Source organism: Rana temporaria, chromosome 3 (genome assembly GCF_905171775.1).
Source record: "Rana temporaria chromosome 3, aRanTem1.1, whole genome shotgun sequence".
Taxonomy (NCBI): domain Eukaryota; kingdom Metazoa; phylum Chordata; class Amphibia; order Anura; family Ranidae; genus Rana; species Rana temporaria.
In genome coordinates, this window is record NC_053491.1 from 6,319,653 (window position 1) to 6,334,807 (window position 15,155).

A 15,155-nucleotide genomic window follows, 5' to 3' on the forward strand; every position below is an offset into this window, starting at 1 on the left:
GTGACAGGAGTTCTAGCACAGTGCTAGGACTCCTGTTTTGGAGGTGACAGGGTCAATAAAGAGAACCTGTCACCTCCAATTGCTATAACACAGGGAATTGTTTTCTCCTGTGTGATAGCAATAAAGTGAAAAAAAAAATGATTAAAAAAAAATAATAATTAAATTATTAAAATAAAAATGTAATTAAAAAGGAAAGCATAAAAAAATAATATTAAAAATAATAAGAAAATTATACAAAAATAAAAAAAGTAAAAGAAAAGCTACAAAATTAAAAAAGTTATAAAAAAGTAAAAAAAAATAAACAATTCTCCGTTGATTTGGGGGGGGGGGGTGTTCAGTTGGCAGGGTGGGGGTGCATTGCAGAACCTGGCCTTGGGGCGGCAGGGAGAGCAAAACCGGCCCTGTCTGCCAGAGTTTTATATGATCTCCACATCCTCTCTCATCCGGATATTATTGTTGTAATATTGATTGTGGGAGGGAACCTCCATGTGCCGGGAACACAGATATCCAACATGATTTCATCATCGCTCTCCGGATCAATACCTAGAAAGGTCAGGAAACGCTTCGCAGACAACAACAAACTTTAGGCCGTCTTTCCAACGAATGCTGCAATTTCACATACACTATATTACCAAAAGTATCGGGACGCCTGCCTTTACACACACATAAACTTTAATGGCATCCCAGTCTTAGTCCGTAGGGTTCAATATTGAGTTGGCCCCGCCCTTTGCAGCTATACCAACTTCACCTCTTCTGGGAAGGCCGTCCACAAGGTTTAGGAGGGTGTCTATGGGAATGTTTGACCATTCTTCCAGGAGAGCATTTGTGAGGTCAGTTACTGATGTTGGATGAGAAGGTCTGGCTCGCAGTCTCTGCTCTAATACATCCCAAAAGGTGTTCTATTGGGTTGAGGTCAGGACACTGTGCAGGCCAGTCAAGTTCCTCCACCCCAAACATGCTCATCCATGTCTTTATGGACCTTGCTTTGTGCACTGGTCCATTAGGTGGAAGGGGGATTGTAACAGGATGACCCGTGACACCCAGAGACTTTTGAGGGATGGGGGATACTCCTGTGCCAGCGGCCCTAAGAACTCTTGGGTCTAAGTTCACCCTGTGCCCCTTTTGGGCATAGGGTGGCTAATCATAATTCATGTATTACAGGAGATGGGGTACACATGTTGGATTGTTTTGGCGTGGACAGTGATTTACAGTATATTCCTTAATGCCTGCAAAGAATATTCTATGACTCATTTCTATGATTAGCCCTGACTAGTGACATGCTAATTGAGTCAGGGCCTGGAAGACATTCCATTGTCCCTTGTGTAAAGGTGTTAATCCAGGTCTGCTCCCAGACCTCTAATTATGTATGCTAAATACTGTTTATGTGTGGAATGTACTTGTCGGAGACAGAGCGTCTGTCTGGGGATGTGGATTGGAAGGAGATCATTGTGTGATAGTGTTTTGTTTGTTATGCTGTTAATGAAGGAATGTTTGGTAATTAGCCTTAGTGTGTGATTAGGGGGGTGGAGATTTCATTGTCCCTTTGAATACTTCCATGCCTTGTACTGTATATAAGCTGAGAAGAAACCATTAAAGATGTCTTCATTTTGAAACCAGTAATGGAGCAGGTCTCGTTATTCTGGGATGTCTGATGTCTGTTGGACGGTTGGAGTGTCAGATGAGCGCCGTGGATGGGATGGAAAGTCGTAAACGGTGGTGACCGTTACAGGGATTATGGTGTGGGGAGGGGGATTATGATGTGGGGAGGGGGGATTATGGTGTGGGGCTGTTTTTCAGGGGTTGGGCTTGGCCCCCTTAGTTCCACTGAAGGGAAGTCTTAAGGCGTTGGCATACCAAGACATTTTGGACAATTTCCCAACCTTCCCAACTTTGTGGGAGGAGTTTGGGGACGGCCCCTTCCTGTTCCAACATGACTGCCCACCAGTGCACAAAGCAAGGTCCATAAAGACATGGATGAGCGAGTTTGGGGTGGAGGAACTTGACTGGTTGACTGATACTTGCTGAATAAAGTCTGTGTTGTCATAAGCCAGACAATCATGTAGAGTTACAGTTGACGCGTTTCACACAAGTGTATCCTCTTCTTTTTAAGACCATTGCTTCTCTCCGTTTGACTACCCCCATCAATTTATTGAATGCAAATATTCTGTGGGATTTCTAAGCATGTTGAGATTTACATATGCTCATTGATGAGGAAGAAAGACTCATTGATGGAGGTGAGGAGGGAAGGCTCATTGATGGAGGTGAGGAAGAAAAACTCATTGATGGAGGTGAGGATGGGAGGCTCATGGATGGAGGTGGGGATGGGAGGCTCATTGATGGAGGTGGGGATGGGAGGCTCATGGATGGAGGTGGGGATGGGAGGCTCATGGATGGAGGTGGGGATGGGAGGCTCATTGATGGAGGTGGGGAGGGAGAGCTCGTTGATGGAGGTGGGGAGGGAGAACTCGTTGATGGAGGTGGGGAGGGAAGGGTCATTGATGGAGGTGGGGTGGGAAGGCTCGTTGATGGAGGTGGGGAAGAAAGACTCATTGATGGAGGTGGGGGGAGGGAAGGCTCATTGATGGAGGTGGGTGGAGGGAAGGCTCATTGATGGAGGTGGGGAGGGAAGGCTCATTGATGGAGGTGGGGAGGGAAGGCTCATTGATGGAGGTGGGGAGGGAAGGCTAATTGATGGAGGTGGGAGAAGAAGGCTCATTGATGGAGGTGGGAGGGAAGGCTCATTGATGGAGGTGGGGAGGGGAGGCTCATTGATGGAGGTGGGGATGGGAGGCTCATTGATGGAGGTGAGGAAGGGAGAGCTTGTTGATGGAGGTGGGGACGGAGAGCTCTTTGATGGAGGTGGGGAGGGAAGGCTCATTGATGGAGGTGGGGAGGGAAGGCTCATTGATGGAGGTGGGGAAGGGAGAGCTTGTTGATGGAGGTGGGGACGGAGAGCTCTTTGATGGAGGTGGGGAGGGAAGGCTCATTGATGGAGGTGGGGAGGGAAGGCTCATTGATAGAGGTGGGGAGGGAAGGCTCATTGATGGAGGTGGGGAAGGGAGAGCTTGTTGATGGAGGTGGGGGGGGGGGAGACTTACTGATGGAGGAGGGGATGGAAGACTCATTGATGGAGGTGGGGGGGAAGGCTCATTGATGGAGGTGGGGGAGGGGAGGCTCATTGATGGAGGTGGGGAGGGAAGGTTCATTGATGGAGGTGGGGATGGGAGGCTCATTGATGGAGGTGGGGAAGGGAGAGCTTGTTGATGGAGGTGGGGACGGAGAGCTCATTGATGGAGGTGGGGAGGGAAGGCTCATTGATGGAGGTGGGGAGGGAAGGCTCATTGATAGAGGTGGGGAGGGAAGGCTCATTGATGGAGGTGGGGAGGGAAGGCTCATTGATGGAGGTGGGGGGGGGAGACTTACTGATGGAGGAGGGGATGGAAGACTCACTGATGGAGGTGGGGGGGAAGGCTCATTGATGGAGGTGGGGGAGGGGAGGGGAGGCTCATTGATGGAGGTGGAGAGGGAGGGCTCATTGATGGAGGTGGGGGGGGAAGGCTCATTGATGGAGGTGGGGGAGGGGAGGGGAGGCTCATTGATGGAGGTGGGGAGGGAAGGCTCATTGATGGAGGTGGGGAGGGAAGGCTCATTGATGGCGGTGGGGGGGGGAAGGCTTATTGATGGAGGTGGGGAGGGAAGGCTCATTGATGGGGGGGGGGGGGGGGGGGACTTACTGATGGAGGAGGGGAGGGAAGGCTCATTGATGGAGGAGGGGAGGGAAGGCTCATTGATGGAGGTGGGGAGGGAAGACTTATTGATGGAGGAGGGGAGGCGCGCATACACTGAAAATCAGATCAAATCACAGCAGAACTAGTTTGAACCTTGCCTTAGGCAGTACATATAATATTCAATTATTTTCGTTCAACCAGTGTGTTAAAGGAAAAAAATAATAACCGATTCCCCAATCCATACATTCGATGTGAATGGGGAAATAACTTCTGCTGAGCTGATTGTTCAGGAAAAAACCCGACAGGCTGGTTGAACACAAGCTGATCAATAGATTGACTTGCGTACAACCAGCTAGCCCACACATAGATCCAAATTCTTCCGCTCCCTGCTGAACCATCCAAATTTCAATCCATGGATGTAGCTAGCTAAAAACTATTTTACTTTTCCTCCCAGTTTTTCACTAAACAAAAGTTTGTTATTGATGAACTTTTGTGAATTTCCGGTGTAAGCGGGTGACTTAGCTCAGCGCCAGGAACGCCGCGTCTTCTCCCTTTGGCTCCATTCCTGGCGCTCCTAAGTACCCCGTTTGTCATCTCACTCTCTCCTTCCACAGAGCAGAAGCTCAAAGAAATGCTGTTAGGATTCATTTATTTTTTTTTGCTTCTTGTCAGCAAGTTTTAGGGACGGACGTTCATTTCAGCGCCTTGTAAAAGGAGGATTTATATGTCATTATCGGTCCCGCGCATCAATGAATATCCCATAAACGGAGAGATGACAGACAGCGGGGTGACGGATCTGCACTCGGCTCATTTCTGCAGAGATTTCCAGAAGAACGGGATACAAAGAGAATCGTATCATGTGGACTACTTGTCATCTACCAAGGTTATCACTGCCACTGATAGTATTAGAAGTTACTAAGGCCCCTTTCACATGGGGCAGTGCAGGTGCGGTGACGGTATAGCGGCGCGATTTTTACCCTTCGGGCTTTCACATTGAAGCCTGCAGGGCACGATTTTTTCAGGCGGTATAGCAGCGCTATTTGTAGCGCTGAACCGCTGGAAAACGTGTCAGTGTGAAAGGGGTCTAATAGTAATATATTTGTTGTAAACAGTAGCGGCTGGTGTTTTTTTTGTTTGGGGGGGGGGTGGCAAACATCCACCCTCCCCACTGTCTGCCGGTCCACCGGCACTTACCCCATCAGAAGCGGCGGGCACATGGGGGGGGGGGGGGCGGCGGGCACATAGGGGAGCGCGTCTGGCAGCATCTCCTGTGTCCAGTGGGCAGTGTCAGTAGGGCAGTGGGCGGTGTCAGTAGAGCAGTGGGCGGTGTCAGTAGAGCAGTGGGCGGTGTCAGTAGGGCAGAGGACAGTGCCAGTAGAGCAGTGGGCGGTGTCAGTAGAGCAGTGGGCGGTGTCAGTAGGGCAGTGGACGGTGTCAGTAGAGCAGTGGGCGGTGTCAGTAGAGCAGTGGAAGGTGTCAGTAGAGCAGTGGGCGGTGTCAGTAGAGCAGTGGGCGGTGTCAGTAGAGCAGTGGAAGGTGTCAGTAGGGCAGTGGATGGTGTCAGTACGGCAGTGGACGGTGTCAGTAGGGCAGTGGGTGGTGTCAGTAGAGCAGTGGATGATGTCACTAGGGCAGTGAATGGTGTCAGTAAGGCAGTGGGCGGAGTCAGTAGAGCAGTGGAAGGTGTCAGTAGAGCAGTGGGTGGTGTCAGTAGAGCAGTGGGCGGTGTCAGTAGAGCAGTGGAAGGTGTCAGTAGGGCAGTGGGTGGTGTCAGTAGAGCAGTGGATGGTGTCAGTAGGGCAGTGAATGGTGTCAGTAAGGCAGTGGGCGGAGTCAGTAGAGCAGAGGGAGGTGTCAGTAGATCAGTGGGCGGTGTCAGTAGAGCAGAGGACGGTGTCAGTAGAGTAGAGGACAGTGTCAGGAGAGCAGTGAACGGTGTCAGTATAGCAGTGGGCGGTGTCAGTAGAGCAGTGGGCGGTGTCAGTAGGGCAGAGGACAGTGTCAGTAGAGCAGTGGGCGGTGTCAGTAGAGCAGTGGAAGGTGTCAGTAGAGCAGTGGAAGGTGTCAGTAGGGCAGTGGACGGTGTCAGTACGGCAGTGGACGGTGTCAGTAGAGCAGTGGGCGGTGTCAGTAGAGCAGTGGAAGGTGTCAGTAGAGCAGGGGACGGTGTCAGTAGGGCAGTGAATGGTGTCAGTAGGGCAGTGGGCGGAGTCAGTAGAGCAGAGGGAGGTGTCAGTAGATCAGTGGGCGATGTCAGTAGAGCAGTGAATGGTGTCACTAGGGCAGTGAATGGTGTCAGTAAGGCAGTGGGCGGAGTCAGTAGAGCAGAGGGAGGTGTCAGTAGATCAGTGGGCGGTGTCAGTAGAGCAGTGGACGGTGTCAGTAGAGCAGTGGGCGGTGTCAGTAGAGCAGAGGACGGTGTCAGTAGAACAGTGGGCGGTGTCAGTAGAGCAGTGGACGGTGTCAGTAGAGCAGTGGGCGGTGTCAGTAGAGCAGAGGACGGTGTCAGTAGAACAGTGGGCGGTGTCAGTAGAGCAGTGGACGGTGTCAGTAGAGCAGTGGGCGGTGTCAGTAGAGCAGAGGACGGTGTCAGTAGAGCAATGGACGGTGTCAGTAGAGCAGTGGATGGTGTCAGTAGAGCAGTGGAAGGTGTCAGTAGAGCAGTGGGAGGTGTCAGAAGAGTAGAGGATGGTGTCAGTAGAGCAGTGGACGGCGTCAATAAAGCAGGGGACGGTGTCAGTAGAACAGTGGGCAGTGTCAGTAGAGCAGGGGACGGTGTCAGTAGGGCAGTAGGCGGTGTCAGTAGAGCAGGGGACGGTGTCAGTAGAGCAGTGGACTGTGTCAGTAGAACAGTGGGCGGTGTCAGTAGGGCAGTGGGCGGTGTCAGAAGAGTAGAGGATGGTGTCAGTAGAGCAGTGGACGGTGTCAGTAAAGCAGTGGGCGGTGTCAGTAGAGCAGTGGACAGTGTCAGTAAAGCAGTGGGCGGTGTCAGTAGAGCAGTGGACGGTGTCAGTAAAGCAGTGGGCGGTGTCAGTAGAGAAGTGGGCGGTGTCAGTAGAGAAGTGGACGGTGTCAGTAGGGAAGGGGGCGGTGTCAGTAGGGAAGGGGGCGGTGTCAGTAGAGCGGTAGACGGTGTCAGTAGTTTTTATTTTGATTTTTTTTTATTATTATTATTTGTTTAAAACATTTTTTAGGACCCCCATTGGGGGGCTTTTGTGAAATATCAAGGGTCTAAAAGAGGTCTCACTTTTGTGACTGAGGACAGAGCTTCCCCAGCCCCTTTCTCTGCAGCCTCAGCTGCACTGGACAGTGAAGGAATGAGAAGTGCTCTGTGCTGAGTTGACTATGCTTCCGTATAAATGTACACAGTAGCAATCGGTACAGATCACTCGCCGTGTTCATTCAGCAAAGGAAGGAGCCGGTAAATTAAATATTTACTGCCCCTTCTTCCGCTCCCCATTCTGAAACATCCCCCGCAGCATCCAGGGGGAGAGGAGAAGAGGGAGGCTGGAAGCACTGCAGGGGGAGGGGGGCAGGAAGCAGAGGGATTCAGTAGTGCCCAGGCACACCCGGCGCACACGCCCATGAACTTGTGTCAACAAACAGCCAATCGTTGAATTTCTGCATTCGTCTTTAGGGAATGGAGAGTTAAACAGATTGCCCCTCCCCCGTTGGATCTCTTTCATTGTGAAAACCTTGCATTGTTGTCCCGGGATGACGCAATGTATATGAATGGCTTTGCTTGGTCATCCTTCGTATAGACGCAGTTTGGCGCATTAAACGTCTGGAATCGATCGCTTTATTCTTGGCAGCCGCCTTTGGACCCGGGACAAGGAGGAAAATGTAAATGTATGATATGAGGATTGTAATGCTGGGGAATTTGTATTACGAGGAAGGAACATTTCCTTTTTACGTAGCCGATCATTTACAATCACCTCGGTATAGGCGAGATATTTATAAAACGATGAACCTGTCCGGCGATCGGCTTCAGCAGGGCGGCATTTCAGTCCTTATATCATCTTTTAGGCGTGAAATAAACTTTTAGGCATTTCCCACATTGGCCTCCCTATCAGAGGCGGCTCGAGGCTTTGTGAGGCCTTAGGCAAAACCTGACATGGGGCCCCCCAGTGGCGTCACTAGGGTTGGTGTCACCCGGTGCGGTAAAATATGGTGTCACCCCCCCCCCCCCCCCCCCCAATAACATTTTTCAAATATTTTTTACCCTACTGTTTGCTCTCTGTTCTCCTTTCTTCCCCTTTTCTCTCTCTCCCTATCCATCTTTCTTGTTCTATCCCTTCTTCTTTCTCTCCATTTTTCTTTGTCCCCTCCCCCACCTCTCTTTCTGCAGAACCGAAATTCACATCTCAGGAGACTATTGGCCAGGGGCGTACCTAGAGCATTTGGCACCCGGGGCGGATCCAATATCTGGCCCCCCCCCCCCCCACACGTTAAAAAGGTAAAAACACCCCACTGTGCCCCCTGCATACCTCTACATCCTTCAATATCTGTTACTACTGTGTACCCCTCTCCACAACTGCACCTCTGGACCCCTTTACATTACACAGCCCCCCGCACCTCTGGACCTCTTTACATTACACAGCCCCCTGCATCACTGGACCCCTTTACATTACACAGCCCCCTGCATCACTGGACGGACCCCTTTACATTACACAGCCCCCTGCATCACTGGACCCCTTTACATTACACAGCACCCTGCACCTCTGGACCTCTACATTACACAGCACCCTGCACCTCTGGACCCCTTTACATTACACAGCACCCTGCATCACTGGACCCCTTTACATTACACAGCACCATGCATCACTGGACCCCTTTACATTACACAGCACCCTGCATCACTGGACCCCTTTACATTACACAGCACCCTGCATCACTGGACCCCTTTACATTACACAGCCCCCTGCATCACTGGACCCCTTTACATTACACAGCACCCTGCACCTCTGGACCCCTTTACATTACACAGCACCCTGCACCTCTGGACCCCTTTACATTACACAGCACCCTGCACCTCTGGATCCCTTTACATTACACAGCACCCTGCACCTCTGGACCCCTTTACATTACACAGCACCCTGCACCTCTGGACCTCTACATTACACAGCCCCCTGCATCACCGGACCCCTTTACATTACACAGCACCCTGCATCACTGGACCCCTTTAAAATTACACAGTACCCTGTATCACTGGACCCCTTTACATCTCACAGCCCCCTTCACCTCTGGACCCTTTTACATTACACAGCACCCTGCATCACTGGACCCCTTTAAAATTACACAGTACCCTGCATCACTGGACCCCTTTAAAATTACACAGTACCCTGTATCACTGGACCCATTTACATCTCACAGCCCCCTTCACCTCTGGACCCTTTTACATTACACAGCACCCTGCATCACTGGACCCCTTTAAAATTACACAGCACCCTGCATCACTGGACCCCTTTACATCTCACAGCCCCCTTCACCTCTGGACCCTTTTACATTGCACAGCACCCTGCATCACTGCACCCCTTTTACATTACACAGCCGCCTGCACCCCTTTACATCACATAGCCCCCTGCACCTCTGGACCCTTTTACACTATACAGCCCTCTGCACCCCTTTTACATTACACAGCCACCTGCACCTCTGGACCCCTGCATGTTACACAGACCCCCCTTCAGTGCAGACACCCCCTCAGTGCAGACACCCCCCCTCAGTGCAACCCCCCTTAGTGCAAACCCCCTCAGTGCAAACACCCCCTTAGTACATCCCCCCCACCCCTTCAGTGAAATCCCCCCAGGTGCAAACACCCCCCCTCCCCATTCAGTACCTCAGATCATCGCATGCAGCGCCACGGCACATGGACAGAAGGTCCCCTCGGCCCCTCCCCCTCTGTACACACACACAGAGAGGAGGGGGCTGTGCCTGTGTGCCGACTGCCGACCACCGCTAACAGCCCGTGGCTGTGAGAGGAGGGGATGGATGGTGCTGCGGTGTCACCCCGCAACCCCCTTCTTGTACCGCGGCGCTCGGCACTCCGATTCCGCGGCGCTCATCGCTGCAGTCGCGGGGGGGAGCCGCCCCCCCCACATGTCAGCACCCCCCTAGCAACGCCTCTGGGGCCCCCCACTCACACCCATGATGGGAAAAATAATTCAAGGACAAGAGCCTCTTCCCCACAACCTTGGCCGGTGGTTGTGGGGGTCTGCGGGCAGGGCCGCCTTTAGGAATTATGGGGCCCCGCTTCCACTTCCTGCTGAGTTTGTCGCGGGCGATTTCAGCCGGAAGTTCAGCCCCTCGCCGCAGCCGGCCCGTTGAGAAACAGCGGCGTGATTCACAAATGGGCAGTAGGAAACCAGCTTTGAAGCGGCAAGGCTTCACTGCTAGTTTCCCTTACCCAAGATGGCGGTGCCAGCACCCGAGAGACGATTCAAGAATCAGGCTCGGGTGAGGACACAGCGGGATCCCCGGACAGGTAAGTGGCAGGCGGGGCCGCCATCAGGAATTATGGGGCAGCTTCAGGCATGGGCCCCCTGGAGCAGAGAACCGGGGAGGGGGGGGGGGTGCTGCCGCCTCAAATTGAGAAGTGGAGGGGTGTCACGAATTGGGGGGGTTGCCCTGGGGACCTCTGGGCCCCTTACAAAAAAAATTATAAAAAAAGGGGGGGTAGCCATCCGGGGGCCTGGAGACCTCTGGGCCATTTAATAAAAACAAAAAAAAATTATAAAAAAAAATGGGGGCCCAGTGACTCCAATGGTGGGACACAATTTCTCCCAATGACACCAACAATGGGGCTCAATGACTCCAATGATGGGACACAATTTCTCCCAATGACACCAACAATGGGGCCCAGTGACTCCAATGATGGGACACAATTTCTCCCAATGACACCAACAATGGGGCCAAGTGACTCCAATGATGGGACACAATTTCTCCCAATGACACCAACAATGGGGCTCAATGACTCCAATGATGGGACACAATTTCTCCCAATGACACCAACAATGGGGCCCAGTGACTCCAATGATGGGACACAATTTCTCCCAATGACACCAACAATGGGGCCCAGTGACTCCAATGGTGGGACACAATTTCTCCCAATGACACCAACAATGGGGCTCAATGACTCCAATGATGGGACACAATTTCTCCCAATGACACCAACAATGGGGCCCAGTGACTCCAATGATGGGACACAATTTCTCCCAATGACACCAACAATGGGGCCAAGTGACTCCAATGATGGGACACAATTTCTCCCAATGACACCAACAATGGGGCCCAGTGACTCCAAAGTTGGGACACAATTTCTCCCAATAACACCAACAATGGGGCCCAGTGACTCCAATGATGGGGCACAATTTCTCCCAATGACACCAACAATGGGGCCCAGTGACTCCAATGATGGGGCACAATTTCTCCCAATGACACCAGCAATGGGGCCCAGTGACTCCAATGATGGGACACAATTTCTCCCAATGACACCAACAATGGGGCCCAGTGACTCCAATGATGGGACACAATTTCTCCCAATGACACCAACAATGGGGCCCAATGACTCCAATGATGGGACACAATTTCTCCCAATGACACCAACAATGGGGCCCAGTGACTCCAATGATGGGACACAATTTCTCCCAATGACACCAACAATGGGGCCCAATGACTCCAATGATGGGACACAATTTCTCCCAATGACACCAACAATGGGGCTCAATGACTCCAATGATGGGACACAATTAATCCCAATGACACCAACAATGGGCCCAGTGACTCCAATGATGGGACACAGTTTCCCCCAATGACACCAACAATGGGGCCCAGTGACTCCAATGATGGGACACAATTTCTCCCAATGACACCAACAATGGGGCCCAGTTACTCCAATGATGGGGCACAATTTCTCCCAATGACACCAACAATGGGGCCCAGTGACTCCAATGATGGGGCACAATTTCTCCCAATGACACCAACAATGGGGCCGAATGACTCCAAAGATGGGGCACAATTTCTCCCAATGACACCAACAATGCGGCCCAGTGACTCCAATGATGGGACACAGTTTCTCCCAATGACACCAACAATGGGGCCCAGTGACTCCAATGGTGGGACACAATTTCTCCCAATGACACCAACAATGGGGCCGAATGACTCCAAAGATGGGACACAATTTCTCCCAATGACACCAACAATGGGGCCCAATAACTCCAATGATGGGACACAATTTCTCCCAATGACACCAACAATGGGGCCCAGTGACTCCAATGACGGGACACAATTTCTCCCAATGACACCAACAATGGGGCCCAGTGACTCCAAAGATGGGACACAATTTCTCCCAATGACACCAACAATGGGGCCCAGTGACTCCAAAGATGGGACACAATTTCTCCCAATGACACCAACAATGGGGCCCAGTGACTCTAATGATGGGACACAATTTCTCCCAATGACACCAACAATGGGGCCCAGTGACTCCAATGATGGGACACAATTTCTCCCAATGACACCAACAACGGGGCCCAATGACTCCAATGATGGGACACAATTTCTCCCAATGACACCAACAATGGGGCCCAGTGGGGGGTGGGGCATGGGTTCCACTAGGGGGGGGGTGGTTGTTTGCCACCCTCCCCCCTGAAAAATACCAACAGCCGCCAGAGGTAGGCGCCCTAATAGTAAAAGTCAGCCTTCCCCTTTAAGGTGTAGCAATGACATCCTAGGTAAGAAATGTATCCGGAAGGAGCAGCAGTAAATATTTTATGGGATAATTATTAGGAAGAACATTTTCCCTTGAGATCCACATTCTCGGTGTTCAAACAAAGGAAGGTGGCGGGCGAACGGAGTCGATCCGCCGCGCGGAAATTACCAGCCGATCCCTCAACGGCCCCAAAAGGAAAGAATTAAACAAACTAAACAATTTGCTTCTTTTTTTTATTTGTTACAAAACAATGAAGAGATTGCGGTGGGGGGAGGGGAGGGGATTAATCAGCGGAAAGGTTACTCTTCTCCTCGGGGCCCCGGCCCCCTCCACCGCGCTCTCGGGGAATTTGTAGAGAACTATTTCTTCTCCGTGTTCAGCTGACATTTCGGATTAATTAAGTACACCCTGTGGGGGGAGAGACGCCGCGTCCGGCGAAGGCACCTGACGCGCGGTGAAAGTGGACGTCAAAGAAAGACGAAGCAGACGCACGTCGTGTTCTACCCGGGGAGCCGCAGTCGTGACCGGTCTTCGGAATCGGCGGCTCTGGGGTGGGGGGAGGGAGGGGGGACGGTGACAGCGGGGGGAGGGAGGGGGGACGGTGACAGCAGGACGGAACGCGCTCAGGTGTACATCGAACAATGTTTACGCACAATTACCCCTCCCCCGCACCAAATCTATGCAAATGGCGGCATTTTCCTCATCCTTGTCAGACTGATACGGAAAATGTGTCTGAGATTCAGAGAGCAATTGCTAGTTACGCAGCGCAATTGCTTACCTGCGCCGGCGTTACGAATGCTCCTGATTCAGGAACCTCGATACGCCGACTGCAGCCTAAGATATGACTGGCATAAGGCTCTTATGCCAGTCATTTCGTAGGCTGCATTCTTACGCAGGCTGCTAGGGGGCGTTCCCGTAGTGGTCAGCGTAGAGTATGCAAATTGCATACTAACGCCGATTCACAACCGTACGCGCACCCTGCGTACGCAAGTTTACATAGTTTGCGTACGTCGGTTTTTTGCGTAAGGCTGCCCCTGCTATTAGCAGGGGCAGCCAATGTTACGTATACCCGTCGTTCCCGCGTCGCGTTTTTGAAAAAATTACGTCGTTCGCGTAAGTGAATCGTGAATGGCGCTGGACGCCATTCACGTTCACTTTGAAGCAAATGACGTCCTTGCGACGTCATTTACCGCAATGCACGTCGGGAAAGTTTCCCGACGGAGCATGCGCACTACGCTCGGCGCGGGAACGCGCCTAATTTAAATGATCCACGCCCCCTACGGGGTTCATTTAAATTACGCGCCCTTACGCCGGGCAGTTTTCCGGAGCGCACACGCAATTTACGGAGCTACTGCTCCATGAATCAAGCGTGGCGCAGGAAATTTACGGAGGCGCAGCTGCAAAGCGGTGCGCTGCGCCTCCGTAAAAAATGGGCAAAGCTACCTGAATCTACCCCACTATGTAAAAGGTTTTTTTTTTTTATAGTATTAAAAAACATTTTAATATTATAAATGTCATATTATTTAACCACTTCAGCTCCGGAAGTTTTTTTTTTACCCCCCCTCATGACCAGGCCACCTCGTTGCTATTCAGCAGTGCGCTATTATAATGGGTAATTAAGTGGTTATGCAACACTTGTATCCAAATTAAATTTATATTATTATTTTTTTCACACAAATAAAGCTTTCTTTTGTTTTTGTTTTTTACCACCTCTGGGATTTTTATTTTATATTATATAAACAAAAAAAATAAATCGTACGTTTTTCTGTTATAAAATTTTGCAAATAAATAATGTTTCTTCATACATTTAGGCAAAAATAAATTTCTTTTAGTAGTTTTTTTTATCACCTCTGGGTTTTTTTTATTTTATATTATATAAACAAACAAAAAAATGTATTCTTATTAATTTGTTACATTCCATTATAATGGAATATAATTTATAATTAGTAATAGTTATTCTTTCTAATTTTTGGATACACTTTTTTTATTTTCGAATTGCGATCAGAACGAATTACATGAAAAATGAAAAAAAAAAATAAAGAAAGAAAATTGATGAAATGAAAACAAAATAATTTTTGGGCAGTGCACATGTCTAGAAAACCAAGCTTGTCATTTTGTATGGCTCAAATCGCATCCGTACCAAAATGGCGCAGGGCCCTTTTTTTTCCCCGCACCTGACTCGCATCGCATGGGTGTTCACATTCCGGCAATCGCACTGCGCTTTGCGATCTGTTTTCGGGGGGGTCGCTAATCTAACATTGACACCCTCAGCAGGTCGCATGAACTCCGTGCGATTGCCAAGCAGTGCAATGTGAGGAAACGTAGCGAATCTTGTGCGTTTCCCGGCATCGCATCCGTGTGAACCCGGGCTGAAGGGTAATTTTATGTGTGCCGATGTTTATTTGTATTCTCTCCTTGTCAGAGCAGAATGTCTGCACAACGTCAGGCGCTGACGAGGCCCCCAGGAAGGCTGACCTGTTAATTGCCTGAGATCAGGATTTATATCTGACACCTTCCCTGAGCTGCCCGACTCGATTCAGCTCTAACCAAGGCAATGTCATGTGTAAAAGAGGTTTTCATTATTATTATTATTATTATTATTATTATTATTATTATTATTATTATACAGGATTTATATATTATTATATTATACAGGATTTATATATTATTATTATTATACAGGATTTATATATTATTTTTTATTATTATACAGGATTCAT